General features: G+C 36.8%; 1 protein-coding gene across 1 annotated transcript in view; it reads left to right on the top strand.

Annotated features, from left to right (window-relative positions):
- The window catches only part of EPHA6 (EPH receptor A6), a 1,226,126-nt gene that overhangs the window by 52,313 nt on the left and 1,157,896 nt on the right, over positions 1–15,917 (top strand). The gene's annotated exons all lie outside the window — the stretch shown is intronic.

Genomic DNA, 15,917 nt, shown 5'->3' with positions numbered 1-15,917 from the left:
CTCTGAAAATATCAGTGCAAAACTCCTGAAGCTTGGGACAGGGCAGTCTCAACTCTGAAAGCACTCATATCCTGAAAAAGATCTCAGAAGTCAAGTAATTGGCTAGGAAAATGAGCAGACAGCACAAAAAGACACAGACTACAGAATCTTATTTTGGTGACAAAGAAGATCAAAACATATAGCCAGAAGAAGTCAACTAAGTCAAAGGTCCTACAACAAAAGACACTAAGAAAAATATGAATGAATTGTTCTGAGCCCATGGAAGAGCTCTAAAAGGATTTGGAAAAGCAAGTAAGAGAAGTATAGGGAAAATTGGGAAGAGAAATGAGAGTGATGCAAGAAAATCATGAAAAACAAGTCAATATCTTGCTAAAGGAGATCCAAAAATATTGAAGAAAATAGCACCTTAAAAAATAGGCTAACCCAAATGGCAAAAAGAGCTGTCAAAAGCCAATGAGGAGGAGAAGAATGCCTTAAAAGGCAGAATTAGCCAAATGGAAAAAAAAAAGAGGTCCAAAAGATCAATGGAGAAAATAATGCCTTAAAAATTAGAATGAAACAAGTGGAAGGTAGTGAATTTATGAGAAATCAAGAAATGATAACACAGAACCAAATGAATGAAAAAAGGAAGACAATGTGAAATGTCATTGGTAAAACCATTGACCTGGAGTATACATCCAGGAGAGATAATTTAAAAATTCTTGGACTACCTAAAAGCCATGATTAGAAAAAGAGCCTAGACAGCATCTTTCCAGAAATTATGATGGAAAACTGCCCTAATATTCTAGAACAAGAGGGTAAAACAAAAATGCAAAGAATCCACCAATTGTCTCTTGAAAAAGATCCCAAAAAGGAAACTCCTTGGAATACTGTAGCCAAATTTCAGAGTTTCCAGGTCAAGGAGATAATATTGCAAGCAACCAGAAAGGAACAATTTGAGATTTGTCAAAACACAATCATGACAATACAAGATCTAGCAGCTTTTATATTAAGGGATGGAAGGGCTTGGAATATGATATTCTGGAGATCAAAGGAGCTACGAATAAAAGCAAGAATCATCTACCCAGCCAAACTAAGTATAATACATCAGGTAAAAATATGGATTTTCAATGAAATAAAGGACTTTCAAGCATTGTTGATGAAAGGACCAGAGGTGAATAGAAAATTTGACTTTCAAATACAAGAATCAAGAGAAACATGAAAAGGTAAGCAGGAAAGAGAAATCATAAGTGATTTACTAATGTTGAATTGTTTTGTTTACATTCCTACATGGAAAGATGATGTTTGTAACTCATGAAACGTTTCTGAGTGTTAGAGTAGGGAATATATATATATATATATATATATATATATATATATATATATATATATATATATATTTATATATGTATACATACATACATACATACATACATATATATGTATATATGTATATGTGTATATATACTATATAATCTATATAGAATATAAAGAATAGAAAATAAAGAAGGGAATATATGCATATCAATGCAGGGCACAGGGTGAGTTGAATATGAAGGAATGATATCTAAAAAAATAAAATCAAATTAAGGGATGAGAGAGGAATATATTGAGAGAGGGAGAGATAAAATGGGGTAAATTATCTCACATAAAAGTGACAAGAAAAAGCTGTTATAATGGAAGGAAAGAGGGGGAGGTGAAAGGGAATGAGTGAATCTTGCTCTCATTTAATTTGACTTAAGGAGGGAATAACATACACACTCAATTGGGTATCTTACCCTAGAGGAAAGTAGGGGGGAAGGGGATAAGAGGGGGGGGATGATAGAAGTGAGGGCAGATTGGGAGAGGATATAGTCAAAAGCAAACAATTTTGCAAAAGGACAGGATCAAAAGAAGAAATTGAATGAAAAGGGTCAGAAAGAATAGGATGGAGGGAAATATAGTTAGTCTTTCACAACGTGACTATTATGGAAGTGTTTAGCATAATGATACATTTATAACCTATATTGAATTGCTTATCTTCTCAAGGAAGGTGGGTGGAGAGGAAAGAAGGAAAAGGATTTGAAACTCAAAGTTTTAAAAATAAATGTTAAAAAATTGTTTTTACATACAACTGGGAAATATGATATACAGGCAATGGGATACAGAAATCTATCTTCCCGTAGAAAAAAGTAAGGGGAAAGAAAACAGTGGGGGTAGTGGGATGAGAGAAGGAAGGGCAAACTGGGGAAAGGGGCAATCAGAATATATGTCATCTTACTGTGGGGAGGGGAGGGTAGAGATGGGGAGAAAATGTGTAACTCAAAATCTTATGGAAATGAATGATGAAAACTAAAAATAAATTTTTTTTTCTGAAAATGTATTCTTTATTCCATGCCTGTTGTCCACCCTAACTCTTTTTTTTTTGTTCATTTTTTATTGGATATTTTTAGTTTTCAGCACTGATTTTCACAAGAGTTTGAATTACAAATTTTCTCCCCAAATGTACCCTCACCCCCACTCCAAGATGGCATATATTCTGATTGCCCCATTCCCCAGTCAGCCCTCCCTTCTTTCACCCCACTCCCCCCATCCCCTTTTCCCTTGCTTTCTTGTAGGGCAAAATAAATTTCTATGCCCCATTGCCTGTATATCTTATTTCCCAGTTGCATACAAAACAACTCTTTTTTGAACGTCTGCTTTTAAAACTTTGAGTTCCAAATTCTCTCCCCTCTTCCCTCCCCACCCACCCTCCCTAAGAAGGCAAGCAATTCAACATAGGCCACATGTGTATCATTATGCAAAATGATTCCACAATACTCATGTTGTGAAAGACTAACTATATTTTGCTCCCTCCTATCCTGTCCCCCCTTTATTCACTTTTCGCCTTTGACCCTGTCCCTTTTCAAAAGTGTTTGCTTTTGATTACCTCCTTCCGCTATCTTCCATCCCTTCTATAATCTCTCTTTTTTATCTCCTTCCTCTTTCTTTCCTGTGGGGTGAGATACCCAATTGAGTGTGTATGTTATTCCCTCCTCAGGCCAAACCTGGCGAGAGCAAGATTCACTCATTTCCCCTCACCTGCCCCCTCTTCCCTTCCTACAGAACTGCTTTTTCTTGCCACTTTTGTGTGAGACAATTTACCCCATTCTATCTCTCCCTTTCTCCCTCTCTCAATATATTACTTTCTCATCCTTTAATTTGATTTTTTTAGAAATCATCCCTTTATAGTCAGCTCCCCCTGTTCCCTCTGTCCATATATACATATATATATATATATATATATATATATATATATATATGTATATTCCCTTCAGCTACCCTAATACTGAGGTCTCATGAATTACACACATCATCTTTCCATGTAGGAATGTAAACAAAACAGTTCAACTTTAGTAAGCCCCTTATGATTTCTCTTTCTTGTTTATGTTTTCATGCTTCCCTTGATTCTTGTGTTTGAAAGTCAAATTTTCTATTCAGCTCTTGTGTTTTCACTGAGAAAGCTCGAAAGTCCTCTATTTTATTGAAAATCCATATTTTACTTTCGAGCATAATACTCAGTTTTGCTGGGTAGGTGATTCTTGGTTTTAATCCTAGCTCCATTGACCTCCAGAATATCATATTCAGAGCCCTTCAATCCCTTAATGTAGAAGTGGCTAGATCTTGTGTTATCCTGATTCTGTTTCCACAATACTAATTTTTTTCTTTCTGGATACTTGCAGTATTTTTTCCTTGATCTGGGAACTCTGGAATTTGGCGACAATATTCCTAAGAGTTGTCTTTTTGGGATCTTTTTCAGGAGGCAATTGGTATATTCTTTCAATTTCTATTTTACCCTCTGGCTCTAGAATATCAGGGCAGTTTTTCTTGATGATTTCTTGAAAGAGCATATCTATGATCCTTTTTTTGGTCATGGCTTTCAGGTAGTCCAATAATTTTTAAATTAAATTATCTCCCCTGAATCTATTTTCCAGGTCGGTGGTTTTGGGGGTGGAGCCAAGATGGCAGCTGGAAAGCAGGGACTTGTGTGAGCCCCCCACCCAGGTCCCTCCAAACACCTATAAAAATGTCTCTGAACAAATTCTAGAACTGCAGAACCCATGATAGCAGAGGGAAGCAGGACTCCAGCCCAGGACAGCCTGGATGGTCATGGGGTAAGGTCTATAGCACAGAACTGGGAGCAGAGCAGAGCCCAGTGTGAGCAGCGCCTGGACCAACCAGACTGGGACCCTGGCAGAACAGGCCCTATTGCCCTGAATCAGTGAACTGTGGTATTTAACAGACTTCTTAATCCACAAACACAAAAGACAACAGAGAAGGTTAGTGGGAAAAGGTACTGGGACAGACTAAAAATACATTTTAAGAAAGAAAATATTAAGGAAAACAGCCTTGATATTCTAGAAACTGAAGGTAGAATAGAAATTGAAATAATCCACTGATCACTTACTGAATATGATAACAAAATGAAAACTCCCTGGAATCGTAGAGCCAGATTCCATTGCTCCCTGGTCAAGGAAAAGATATTGCAAGCAGCCAGAAAGAAACAATTCCAATATCATAGAACCACATTCAGGATAACACAAGGTTTAACAAGTTTTACATAAAAGATAATAGGGCTTGGAATATGATATTAAGCAGGCAAAGGAGCCATGATTTCAACAAGAAATACCCCACCCTGAAAAACTGAGTATAATCCTTAGGAGGAGAAATGGAAATTTAATGAAATAGAAGACTTTCAAGCATCCTTCTGGAAAGAACAGTGCTGAATAGAAAATTTGACTTCATTATACAGCACTCAAGCATGAAAAGACAAATAGGAAGGAGAAATCCTAAAGGACTAAATAAGGTAAACTGTTTCTATTACTTCATGGCAAAATAATACTTGTAATTTCTGAAAACTTTCACATTATTACGGGAGTTAAAAGATGTGTACACAGATACAGGGCCTGGGTCTGAGTTGACAATAATGCAATGATATCTAAAAAAAGTAAAATGAAGCAGTGAAAAAGAGAAATGCACTATGAGAAGAACAAAATGAGAGTAGAATGAAGTAAATTCATATCTCACATAAAAGAGACACAGAAGAGCTTGTATATTGGAGAATTATGGATTATGAGGTGGCAGACAATGGCTGAATTTTACTATCATCAGAATTGTGGTAAAGTGGGAATAATATCCACATGGAGTTGGGTATAAAAATCTGTCTTACCCTACAGCGATGTAGGAGAGGAAGGGGATAAGAAAAATGGCTAGGCTAAAAGAAAGACAGATTGGGGATGTGGTGGACAGAAACAAAATACTGCTGAGGAGGGACAGGGTGAAAGGAGAAAGAGACAAGGATATACGAGACAGAGGGAAATACACAGTAATCAGAACAGTGAAAAATAATTTATGGTGTCTCTGATAATGACCTCATTCTCAATTATATAGAGAACTGAATCAAATTTATAGGAATACCAGTCATTACTCAATTGATAAAGGATAAAAAAATATGAACACTTTTCAGAAGAAGAAATCACATGCAGTGATAAGAAAAAGTGCTCTAAATCAGTACTGATTAGAGAAATGCAAAACAAAACAATTCTGAGGCATCACCTCATATTTATCAGATTGGCTAATATGACAGTGTAGTAGTAATGAAAAGCCCTCAGGGATCTGAACAGAATATAATAGAGGACAGCTTGGCATTTGACTTTGGGGGCATGCTCATGGAAGGAGTGTTGAGACTCTGTGCAAGCTGCAAACTGCCCCCCCCAACTTTGTAACCCAGATATTGGTTTCTCTGGTAACTATGAATTGTTATATGAATCAGACAAGGTCTGTCTTTTGATGTTTGTAATTTGTTTGTATTTGCTTTGAAGTTCAGGGTGCTGGCTTTTTCGCCTGAACTAAGTGAATGATATTTGTATGTTTAATTAAACTGAGACTGTTAACCACTTAAAGTTGCTTTCCTTAGAAAAGCAGACCAAAGTACATGTGTTGGCAGCTTTCTGGGTGCTGGTTGTTGGTGGATCTTGCACCCCCACAGCACCTTCTAGCAAGATTGTTACTACAAATGGTGTAGTTGGCAGGATCTGCAGATTAAAAGGAAAGTATGGAATTTTGGGGTACTGAGATGGTGGTTAAATGTTTCCAAGTTATTGGGCTGGTCTTTGTACTTGTGGTGGCTATGGCTCTGTGGAGCTCCAGAGGCCTGAAGACAAACAGGCAAGTGGCAGTGAAGGGAGTGGTTTCCCAGGAGCCCAGAGCAAGGACTGTGGGAGATATCCACTCCTTCCCTCTCCCTACCCCACCAGCACTCCGAAGGCAAGAGGCAAGAGCAGAGGCTGTTGGAGGAGAACAAGCTGAGGGTTGGGGGAGGTGTGGGTGCCTGGGGAGAGGGCTGGAGTTGAGAAGCCTGGCTCCGGAGGACTGTGCTGAAAGGGTGAATGTTTTGAGATTATATTGCATCACAAGTTTTGAAACAGGAGTGGAGAATGGCCTTGGAGACTTGGAGAATGGCCTTCATTTAGATTTGGCAGGAGGGATTGGTGAGGAGACAGAAGAAGTGGACAGAGGCTGCTGAAATACTGACACAGACAGAGCAGAAGACTGCCTGCATGAGAACTTTGGAAAGGTGAGAACAGTGAGTTGTCTTCCAGCTGACTTTGTTGAGGTGAGTGCAAAGGTGGGGAACCACCTACATCTGTGTTCTTGTAGAAACCAGGTGCAGCCAGATAGAACTGGACTACCAGGGACCCAGGAGCTTGGAGTTCAGCCCCGGGGCAAGCTGGAAACTTTTCAGCAAGGTGCTGAGTGTGACTCTTTTCTGCCTTCCCCTGGGCCTGCTTGGGATCCAGGAGGGAGGGGTAGTTTTGACTATGGTGGGTGGGAGGAAGTGACTTGGACTCCCAAGGAGCCCACCCTGTTGGCTTTGTTGCCCAGCTGCCCCCCCAGAACTCAGAAGCAGGGTGCTGGAGCAGTGTGGGGAGAAGGACACATCCCCAAGAGAACTCTATTTGGATTTTCTGTTGGGACTTTGCTAATTAAAGCATGCTGCTACCTGAGGGTGCCAGGAGGAAGCCTGCAACTGCTGTGTGGGGAGGACACACTCTCAAGAAGAACTTTACTTGGACACTCTATAGACTAAAGAGATTGACTTGATTTGACCTAGGGGTGGATGGTGTATTATAAACAAGTATTTTGTGAATGATACTGAATGATATATTTTGTTATATTTCCCTGAAAGTGATCAATAATGCATCTATTTGTTACAGGATCCATGGCCATTTAGTTTAGATTTTTGTCAGGCCATGGACCCGGGATGGGTGGATTATGTAATAATAATTAAGGTGGGACTTTTTGCTGTTCCTTCTCTTAACCTCCATTAATGATTCTGGCCTTTGTTCAAATGGGCCAGATAAAGTGGGATTTTTTTGGTCTTGGTTATTTCTCAGCACAGATGCAATTGGGAGTCATTGATTTGTATATGATGTGATACTGGGGATGGGGAACTATCCCACACAGAGCCTGGGTGAGGACGGAGCCCTCAGGACACTGAATGGGATATAATTGAGGGCAGCTTGGCATTTGACTTTAGTGGTACACTCGTGAAAGGAGTGTTGAGACTGTGGGCAAGCTGCAAACTGCCCCTCAGCTTTGCAACCCAGATATTGGTTTCTCTAGTAACTGTTAATTGGGATTTGAATCAGACAAGGTCTGTCTGTTGATATTTGTAATTTGTTTGTGTTTGCTTTGAAATTCAGGGTGCTGGCTTTTTCCCCTGAACTAAGTGAATGATATTTGTATGTTCGATTAAACTGAGATTGTTAACCCCTTAAAGTTTCTTTCCTTAGAAAAGCAGAACAAAGAACTTGTGTTGGAAGCTTTCTGGGTGCTGGTTGTTGGTGGATCTTACACCCCCACAGCAGCTGCTAGTAAGATAGTTGCTACAGACAGAAAAAGAAAATAACCAATGTTGGGGCAGAAGTAGGAAAATTGGGACACTAAAGGTGGAATCATTTTGTAGAGCTATTTGGAACTATGCTGAAATGGTAATAAAAACCATCCATACCTTCTGACCCAGCAATACCAATATTAGATCTATATCTCAAAGGAAAGATAAAAAGGAAAAGGACCTATCGGTGAAAATGTTTTTTATAGAAGCTTTTTTTCATGGTGGCAAAGAATTGGAAACCTTGGAGACACACATCAATTGGGGATTGGCTGAACAAATTATACTATATAATTTTGATGGAATAATATGATAACACTGTACACAGTAATAATTATATTGCACAATGATCAAAGGTGAATGATTTTGCTATTCTCTGCAATAAAATCATTCAGGACAATTCTGAGGGAATTATAATGAAAAATGCCAATCACCTCCAGAAAACAGTTGATAGAATCTCAATGCAGATCAAAGCATATTTTTGTTACTTTTTGATTTGTCTTATTTTCCCCCTTTGGTGTGTGTTTTCTTTTATAAAATGACTGATGTGGAAATATAATTTGCATGACTGCACATGTATAACCTTATCAAATTTCTTGCCCTTTCATTGAGGAAGAAGAGGGAGAGAATATTTGGAACCTCAAATTTAAAAAAAATGTTGAAAATTGTTTTTCATGTACTTGGAAAAATAACATATTTAAGAGAAAAATCATATTCAAACTGCTTTATAACCATGAATTATGTAAAGTTACAATTTCACAAATGCATATTCTTGCTAATAATAGCCTATTAACACTTTTCATTACAAATCTGGCAATATTTACAATTCATTTGAAGCCTTTTGATAACCCAGTTTTAAGTTCACTTGGTATTTTGAAACCATGTGATTTACAAAATAGCCAAATGAGATGTTCTAATTATGTTGATTTCAATGAATTGGTGTTTGGTGTGTTGCTGATTCCTTTAAGAACAAATTATAGTAAAAAAAGAGGAACAAAGAGATTGCCTTGCTGAAAATTGCTTTCTTTCATTCTTAATAATATTTATATATTCAAAATTGTTAGAGGTTCTCTCAATTTTTAAACTATTTCCAGCTTTCTATCCTTTGCTTGCTGCAATTGAAGTATATTTGGCTATTGTATTTTAAAATAATATTGTTGATGCATTTTGCTTTTGTATTATCTGTAATTTCCAGTATATCCCTTTTGTTTCCAACTAATCTCCCAGATTATCATCTTGTATAACAAAGACTTAAAAAAAGACTGAAAAGATATCCAATAAATTCAGACAATACATAAAGCCTAAAATTGTATGTATCATTCTCTATCTGTAGATTTATCTCTGCATAAAGAAGCCTCAGCTGTTCTTTGAAGCCAAGCTTGGAGATTATAATTTCACATTTGCTTTCATTTCTTCCAGTCTTGTTCTTTCCATTTTAAAAGTTAATTTACTTATTTTTAATTTTCAACTCTGACTTTCATAAGTTTTAAATTTTTTCCCCCTCTCTCACCTCCCCCCTCCCCAAGACAGCATGTAATCTGATATAGGCTCTACATATACATTCCTATTAAACATATTCTCACATAACTCATGTTGTATAGAAGAATTAGAGTGAAAGGGAGGAACAATGAGAAAGAAACAAAACCAAAGCAAAATAGTCTGCTATGCTCTGCATTTAGATCCCATAGTTATTTCTGTCGATGTTGATGTCATTTTCCATCACAAGTCCTTTGGAATTGTTTTAGGATCTTGCATTGCCAAGAAGGGCTAAGTGTATCAAAGTCATTCATCATAGAATGTGGCTGTTACTGTATATAATGTTCTCCTGGTTATGCTCATTTCACTCAGCATCACTTCATGTAAGTCTTTCAAGGTTTTTCTAAAGTCCACTTTTCATTTCTTATAGCACAATAGTGTTCCATAATATTCATATACTACAACTTATTCAGCCATTCCCCAATTAATGAGCATCCCCTCAATTTCCAGTTCTTGGCCAGCACAAAAAGAGCAGTTATAAATGTTTTTGTACATGTGGGGCCCTTTATAACCTCTTTGGGATACAGCCATAAAAGTGGTATTGCTGGGTCAGAGAATATGGACCTTTTCATAGCCCGTTGGGTATGATTCTAAATTGCTCTCCAGAATTGCTGAATCAGCTCACAACTCCACCAAAAATGAAAGAGTGTTCCGACTTTCCCATATCTTCTCCAATATTTATGATTTTCATTTTTTGTCATGTTAGTCAATCTGATAGGTGTGATATGGTACCTCAGAGTTGTTTTGATTTGAATCTCTCTAATCAACAGTGATGTAAGGCATTTTTTCATATGATTGTAGATAGCTTTAATTTCTTCCTCTGCAATCTACCTGTTCATGCTTTTTGATCATTTATCAATTGCAGAATGACTTGTATTCTTTGAAATTTGGCTCACTTCTCTAGTATTTTAGAAATGAGGACTTTATCAGAAACACTAGTTTTAAAAATTCTTTCACAGTTTTCTGCTTCCCTCCTAATCTTGGTTGCATTGACTTTGTTTGTGCAAAAAAAATTTCAATTAAATATAATTGAAATTATTCATTTTACATTTCATAATGTTCTCTATCTCTTCTTTGGTCATCAATTGCCCCATTCTCCATAAATCTGACAGATAAACTATTCCTTGCTCCCCTAATTTGTTTTTGGTATCAGCCTTTATATCTAAATCATGTACCCATTTGGACTTTATTTTGGTATGCCTTGATCTATGCCCAATTTCTGCCATACAGTTTTCCCAGTAGCTTTTTGTCAATTAGTGAGTTCTTATCCCAGAAGCTGAGTTCTTTGGGTTTATCAAACAGTAGATTGCTATAATCATTGAATACTGTGTCTTGTATACCTAACCTATTCCACTAATCTACCCATCTATTTCTTAGCCAGTTCCAAGTAGTTTTGGAGATTGCCCTTTTATAATACAATTTAAGATCTGGTATGGCTAGGCCACCTTCCCTAGCATTTCTTTTCATTAATTCCCTTGAAATTCTGATCCTTTTGTTCTTTTAGATGAATTTTGATAATATTTTTTCTAGCTCTGTAAAATAATTTTTGGTAGTTTGATTGGTATGGCACTAAATAAATTATTTGAGATAGAATTGTCATTTTGATTATATTAGCTTGGCATATCCATGAGCAACTGATTTTTTTTTATTATTTAGATCCAACTTTATTAGTGTGAAGTTTTTTGTCTTGGTGTTTATATAGTTCCTGGGTTTGTTTTGGTAGGTAGACTCCCAAATATTTTATGATGCCTACAGTAACTTTACATGGAATTTCTCTTTCTATCTCTTGCTGTTGGGCTTTGTTAGTAGTAATATATACAAGTGCCAAGGATTTATATGAGTTTATTTTATATCCTTCACCCTTAGTAAAGTTGGTTATTAAAATAATAAAATTTTTATTAGTTTTTTACTTGATTCTGCATGATTTTCTAACTATATCATCATATCATCTGAAAAGAGTGATATCTTAGTTTCTTCTTTGCCTATTCTAATTCCTTCCATTTATTTTTCTTCTCTTATTGCTCAAGCTAATGTTTCTAGTGCCATATTGAATAATAGCAGTGATAATGGACATCCTTGTTTCACCCCCAGTCTTATTGGAAATGCATCTAGCTTTTGTCCATTACATATAATGTTTGCTGGTAGTTTTAGGTAGATGCTACTTATCATTTTAAGGAAGGGTCCATTTATCCCTATGCTCTCTATTGTTTTTAAATGGAATGGGTGTTGTATTTTCTCAAAAGCTTTTTCTGCATCCATTCAGACAATCACATGGTTTCTGTTAGTTTTATTGTTGATATGATCAATTATGCTAATAGCTTTCTTAATATTGAACCCAGTCTACATTCCTTGTATAAATCTTACCTGATCAAAGTGAATTATTGTTGTGACACCTTGCTGTAATAATTTCGCTAAAATTTTATTTAAAAATGTTTACATATATATTCATTCAGGAAGTTGGTCTATAATTATCTTTCTTCACTTTTACTCTTCTCGGTTTAGGCTTCAGTGCCATATATGTATCATAACAAGAGTTACGTAGGTCTGCTTTGCCACTTTCCCCAAACAATCTATATAGTATCAGAATTAAGTGTTCTTTAAATGTTTGATAGAATGTGCTTCTAAATCCATATGGCTCTGGAGATATTTTCCTAGGGAGTTCATTGATGTTTAAGGTGTTTTATTTTAAGTTTTAAGATTTTAAGCTTAAATATTTTATTTCCTCTTCTGTTAATCAGGGCAATTTATTTTTTTTTTGCAAATACTCATCCATTTCACTTAGGTTGTCACATTTATTGGCATACAGTTGGGCAAAGTATTTCCTACTTATTGTTTTAATTTCCTCTTCATTGCAGATGAATTCAACCTTTTTATTTTTGATATTGGTAATTTGATTTTTTCTTTCTTTTTTGTAAACCAAATTAAAAAAAAAACATTTATTTATTTTATTGTTTTTTTTTTCACAAAACCGGTTCTTAGTTCTATTTATTGATTTTATAGCTTTCTTAATTTCACTTTTATTAATCTCCCTTTGAATTTTAGAATTTCTAAGTTTATATTTAATTGGGGACTTTTAGTTCTTTTTCTAGCTTTTTTAGTCACATGCCCAATTCTTTGATCTCTTTCTCTACTTTAATTATTTAAGCATCTAAAGATAAAAAAAAATTTCCCCTAAGAACTGTTTTGCCTGTTTCCCATAAATTTTGGTATGTAATCATATTATTGTTATTTTCTTTGATTAAGTTATTTGGTTGTTTCCATGATTTATTTTTTTAAGATTAGATTTTTTTTTCAATTTTTTTCAGTCTCTCCATCCCTAGCCTTTTATTACATGTAATTTTTCTTGCATCATGATCTGAAAAGATGCATTTAATATTTCTGCCTTTCTGCACTGGATAGTGAGGTTTCCATATCTTAGTACATGGTCAATTTTTGGGTAGGTGCCACGTACTGCCACAAAAAAGGTATATTATTTTCTATTCCCATTCAGTTTTCTCCAGAGGTCTACCATATCTAACTTTTCTACAATTGTATTCACCTCCTCAATTTATCTCTTATTTTGTGGTTAGATTTATGTAGTTTTGACAGGGGGAGTTTGAGGGCTCACACTAGTATAGTTTTTCTGTCTCTTTCTTCCTAAAACTTTCTGCTTACAATGTGTTTCTTCTTACAATGTGCTTTACTTACTCTCTGTGTACGATGTGTTTCTTGTAAACAACATTTTGTAGGATTATGGTTTTCATTTTTCAATTAATTAATTAATTGTATTTAATATATTCAGTTTTTAGCATTGATTTTCACAAGAGTTTGAATTACAAATTTTTCTCCATTTCTACCCTCCTGCCCACTGCAAGATGGCATATATTTTGACTGCCCTGTTCCCCAGTTAGCCTTCCTTTCTGTCAACCCACTCCCATCCCATCCCCTTTTCCCTTACTTTCTTGTAGGGCAAGATAAATTTCTATGCCCCGTTGCCTGTGTATCTTATTTCCTAGTTGCATTCAAAAATTTTTCTTTTGAACATCTGTTTTTAAAACTTTCAGTTCCAAATTCTCTCCCTTCTTCCCTCCCCACCCAAACTCCCTAAGAGGGCAAGCAATTCAACATAGGCCACATGTGTATCATTATGCAAAAGCTTTCCACAATACTCATGTTGTGAAAGACTAACTATATTTTGCTCCTTCCTAAACTATTCCCCTTTATTCAATTTTCTCCCGTGACCCTGTACCTTTTCAAAAGTGTTTGCTTTTGATTATCTCCCCCACCTATCTGTCCTCCTTTCTATCATGCCCCCTTTTCTTTCTCCTTCTTTCCTGTGGGGTAAGATGCCCAACTGTGTGTATATGTTATTCCCTCCTCAGTTCAAATCCAATGAGAGAAAGCTTCACTCATTCCCCCTCACCTGCCCCCTCTTCCCTTCCTACAGAACTGCTTTTTCTTGTCACTTTTATGCAAGACAATTTACCCCATTCTATCTCTCCCTATCTCTGTCTCTCAATATATTCCCTCTCTCATCCCTTAATTTGATTTTATTTTTTAGATATCATCCCTTCATATTCAACACACCCTGTGCCCTCTGTCTACATACGTGTGTATACATATATGTGTATATGTGCATGTGTGTGTACACACATATATGTATATATATGTGTGTACACATACATGTGTATATGTGTGTATTGATATATACACATATATATGTATATGTGTGTGTATATATTTACACACACACACGCGCATACACACACACACACGTGTATTCCCTTCAGCTACCCTAATGCTGAGGTCTCATAAATCATACACATCATCTTTCCATGTAGGAATGTAAACAAAACAGTTCAACTTTAGAAAGTCCCTTGTGACTTCTCTTTCTTTTTTACTCTTTCCTACTTCCATTGATACTTGTGTTTGAAAGTCAGATTTTCTATTCAGCTTTGGTGTTTTCACTGAGAAAGCTTGAAAGTCCTCTATGTTATTGAAAGTCCATATTTTGCCTTGGATCATGGTACTCAGTTTTGCTGGGTAGGTGATTCTTGGTTTTAATCCTAGCTCCATTGACCTCCAAAATATCGTATTCCAAGCCCTTTGATCCCTTAATGTAGAAGCTGCTAGATCTTGTCTTATTCTGATTGTGTTTCCACAATACTCACATTGTTTCTTTCTGGCTGCTTGCAATATTTTCTCCTTGATCTGGGAGCTCCGGAATTTGGCGACAACATTCCTAGGCAATTCCTTTTTGGGATCTTTTTTCAGGAAGTGATAGGTGGATTCTTTCAGTGTCTATCTTACCCTCTGGCTCTAGAATATCAGGGCAGCTCTCCTTGATAATTTCTTGAAAGATGGTATCTAGGCTCTTTTTTTGATCATGTCTTTCAGGTAGTCCAATAATTTTTAAATTATCTCTCCTGGATCTATTTTCCCAGTCAGTGGTTTTTCCAATGAGATATTTCGCATTGTCTTACACTTTTTCATTCCTTTGTTCTGTTTTATAATATCCTGATTTCTCTTCAAGTCTCTAGCTTCCACTTGCTCCAATCTAATTTTTAAGGTAGTATTTTCTTCAGTGGTCTTTTGGACCTCCTTTTCCATTTGGCTAATTCTGCCTTTTAAGGCATTCTTTTGCTCATTTGCTTTATGGAGCTCTTTTGCCATTGGAGTTAGTCTAATTTTAAGGTGTTCTTTTCTTCAGTATTTTTGGGGGTTTCCTTTAGCAAGACATTGACTTGTTTTTCATGGTTTTTTCTCATCATTCTCATTTCTCTTCCCAATTTTTCCTCTACTTCTCTAACTGGCTTTTCCAAATCCCTTTTGAGGTGTTCCATGGCCTGAGCCCAGTTCATGTTTTTCTTGGAGGCTTTTGATGTAGCCTCTTTGACTTTGGTGACTTCTTCTGGCTGTATGTTTTGGTCTTCTTTGTCACCAAAGAAAGATTCCAAAGTCTGAGACTGAATCTGAGTCTGTTTTTGCTACCTGGCCATGTTCCCAGCCAACTGCTTGACCCTTGAGTTTTACCTTGGGATATTACTGCTTGTAGAGTACAGAGTACTTTGTTCCAAGCTTGAGGGGATACATTGTTGTTTTCAGATGTATTTCTATACAGCCAGCTCTGCCATACCAGTGCTCCTCCTCCCCCGAGAACTGCCAACCTGGACCGGATTCAGATCTTAAGTAGGCTCGGCACTCCCCTTCTGATATGCCACTTAATTCTTCCCACCATTTGGGCCTGGGGCTGGAACCAACTGCAGCTATTGTTCTGTAGCTGCACCACCCTCACTTCCCCCAGGGTGGTGCCCGAATTGAGAACTCCTTTCACTCTATCCCCCGCAGCTTTTCCCACTAACCTTCTCTGTTGTCTTTGGTGTTTTTGGGTTGAGAAATCCGGTAACTGCCACAGCTCACTCATTCAGGGCCCTAGGGCCTGTTCTGCCTGCCTCCTGGTCAGGTTTGTCCTGCTGCTGCCCACGCTGGTCTCTGCTCCACTCAGCTCCCA

Source organism: Trichosurus vulpecula, chromosome 2, assembly GCF_011100635.1.
Source record: "Trichosurus vulpecula isolate mTriVul1 chromosome 2, mTriVul1.pri, whole genome shotgun sequence".
NCBI lineage: Eukaryota > Metazoa > Chordata > Mammalia > Diprotodontia > Phalangeridae > Trichosurus > Trichosurus vulpecula.
This window is presented reverse-complemented; position numbering and strand designations above follow the sequence as displayed.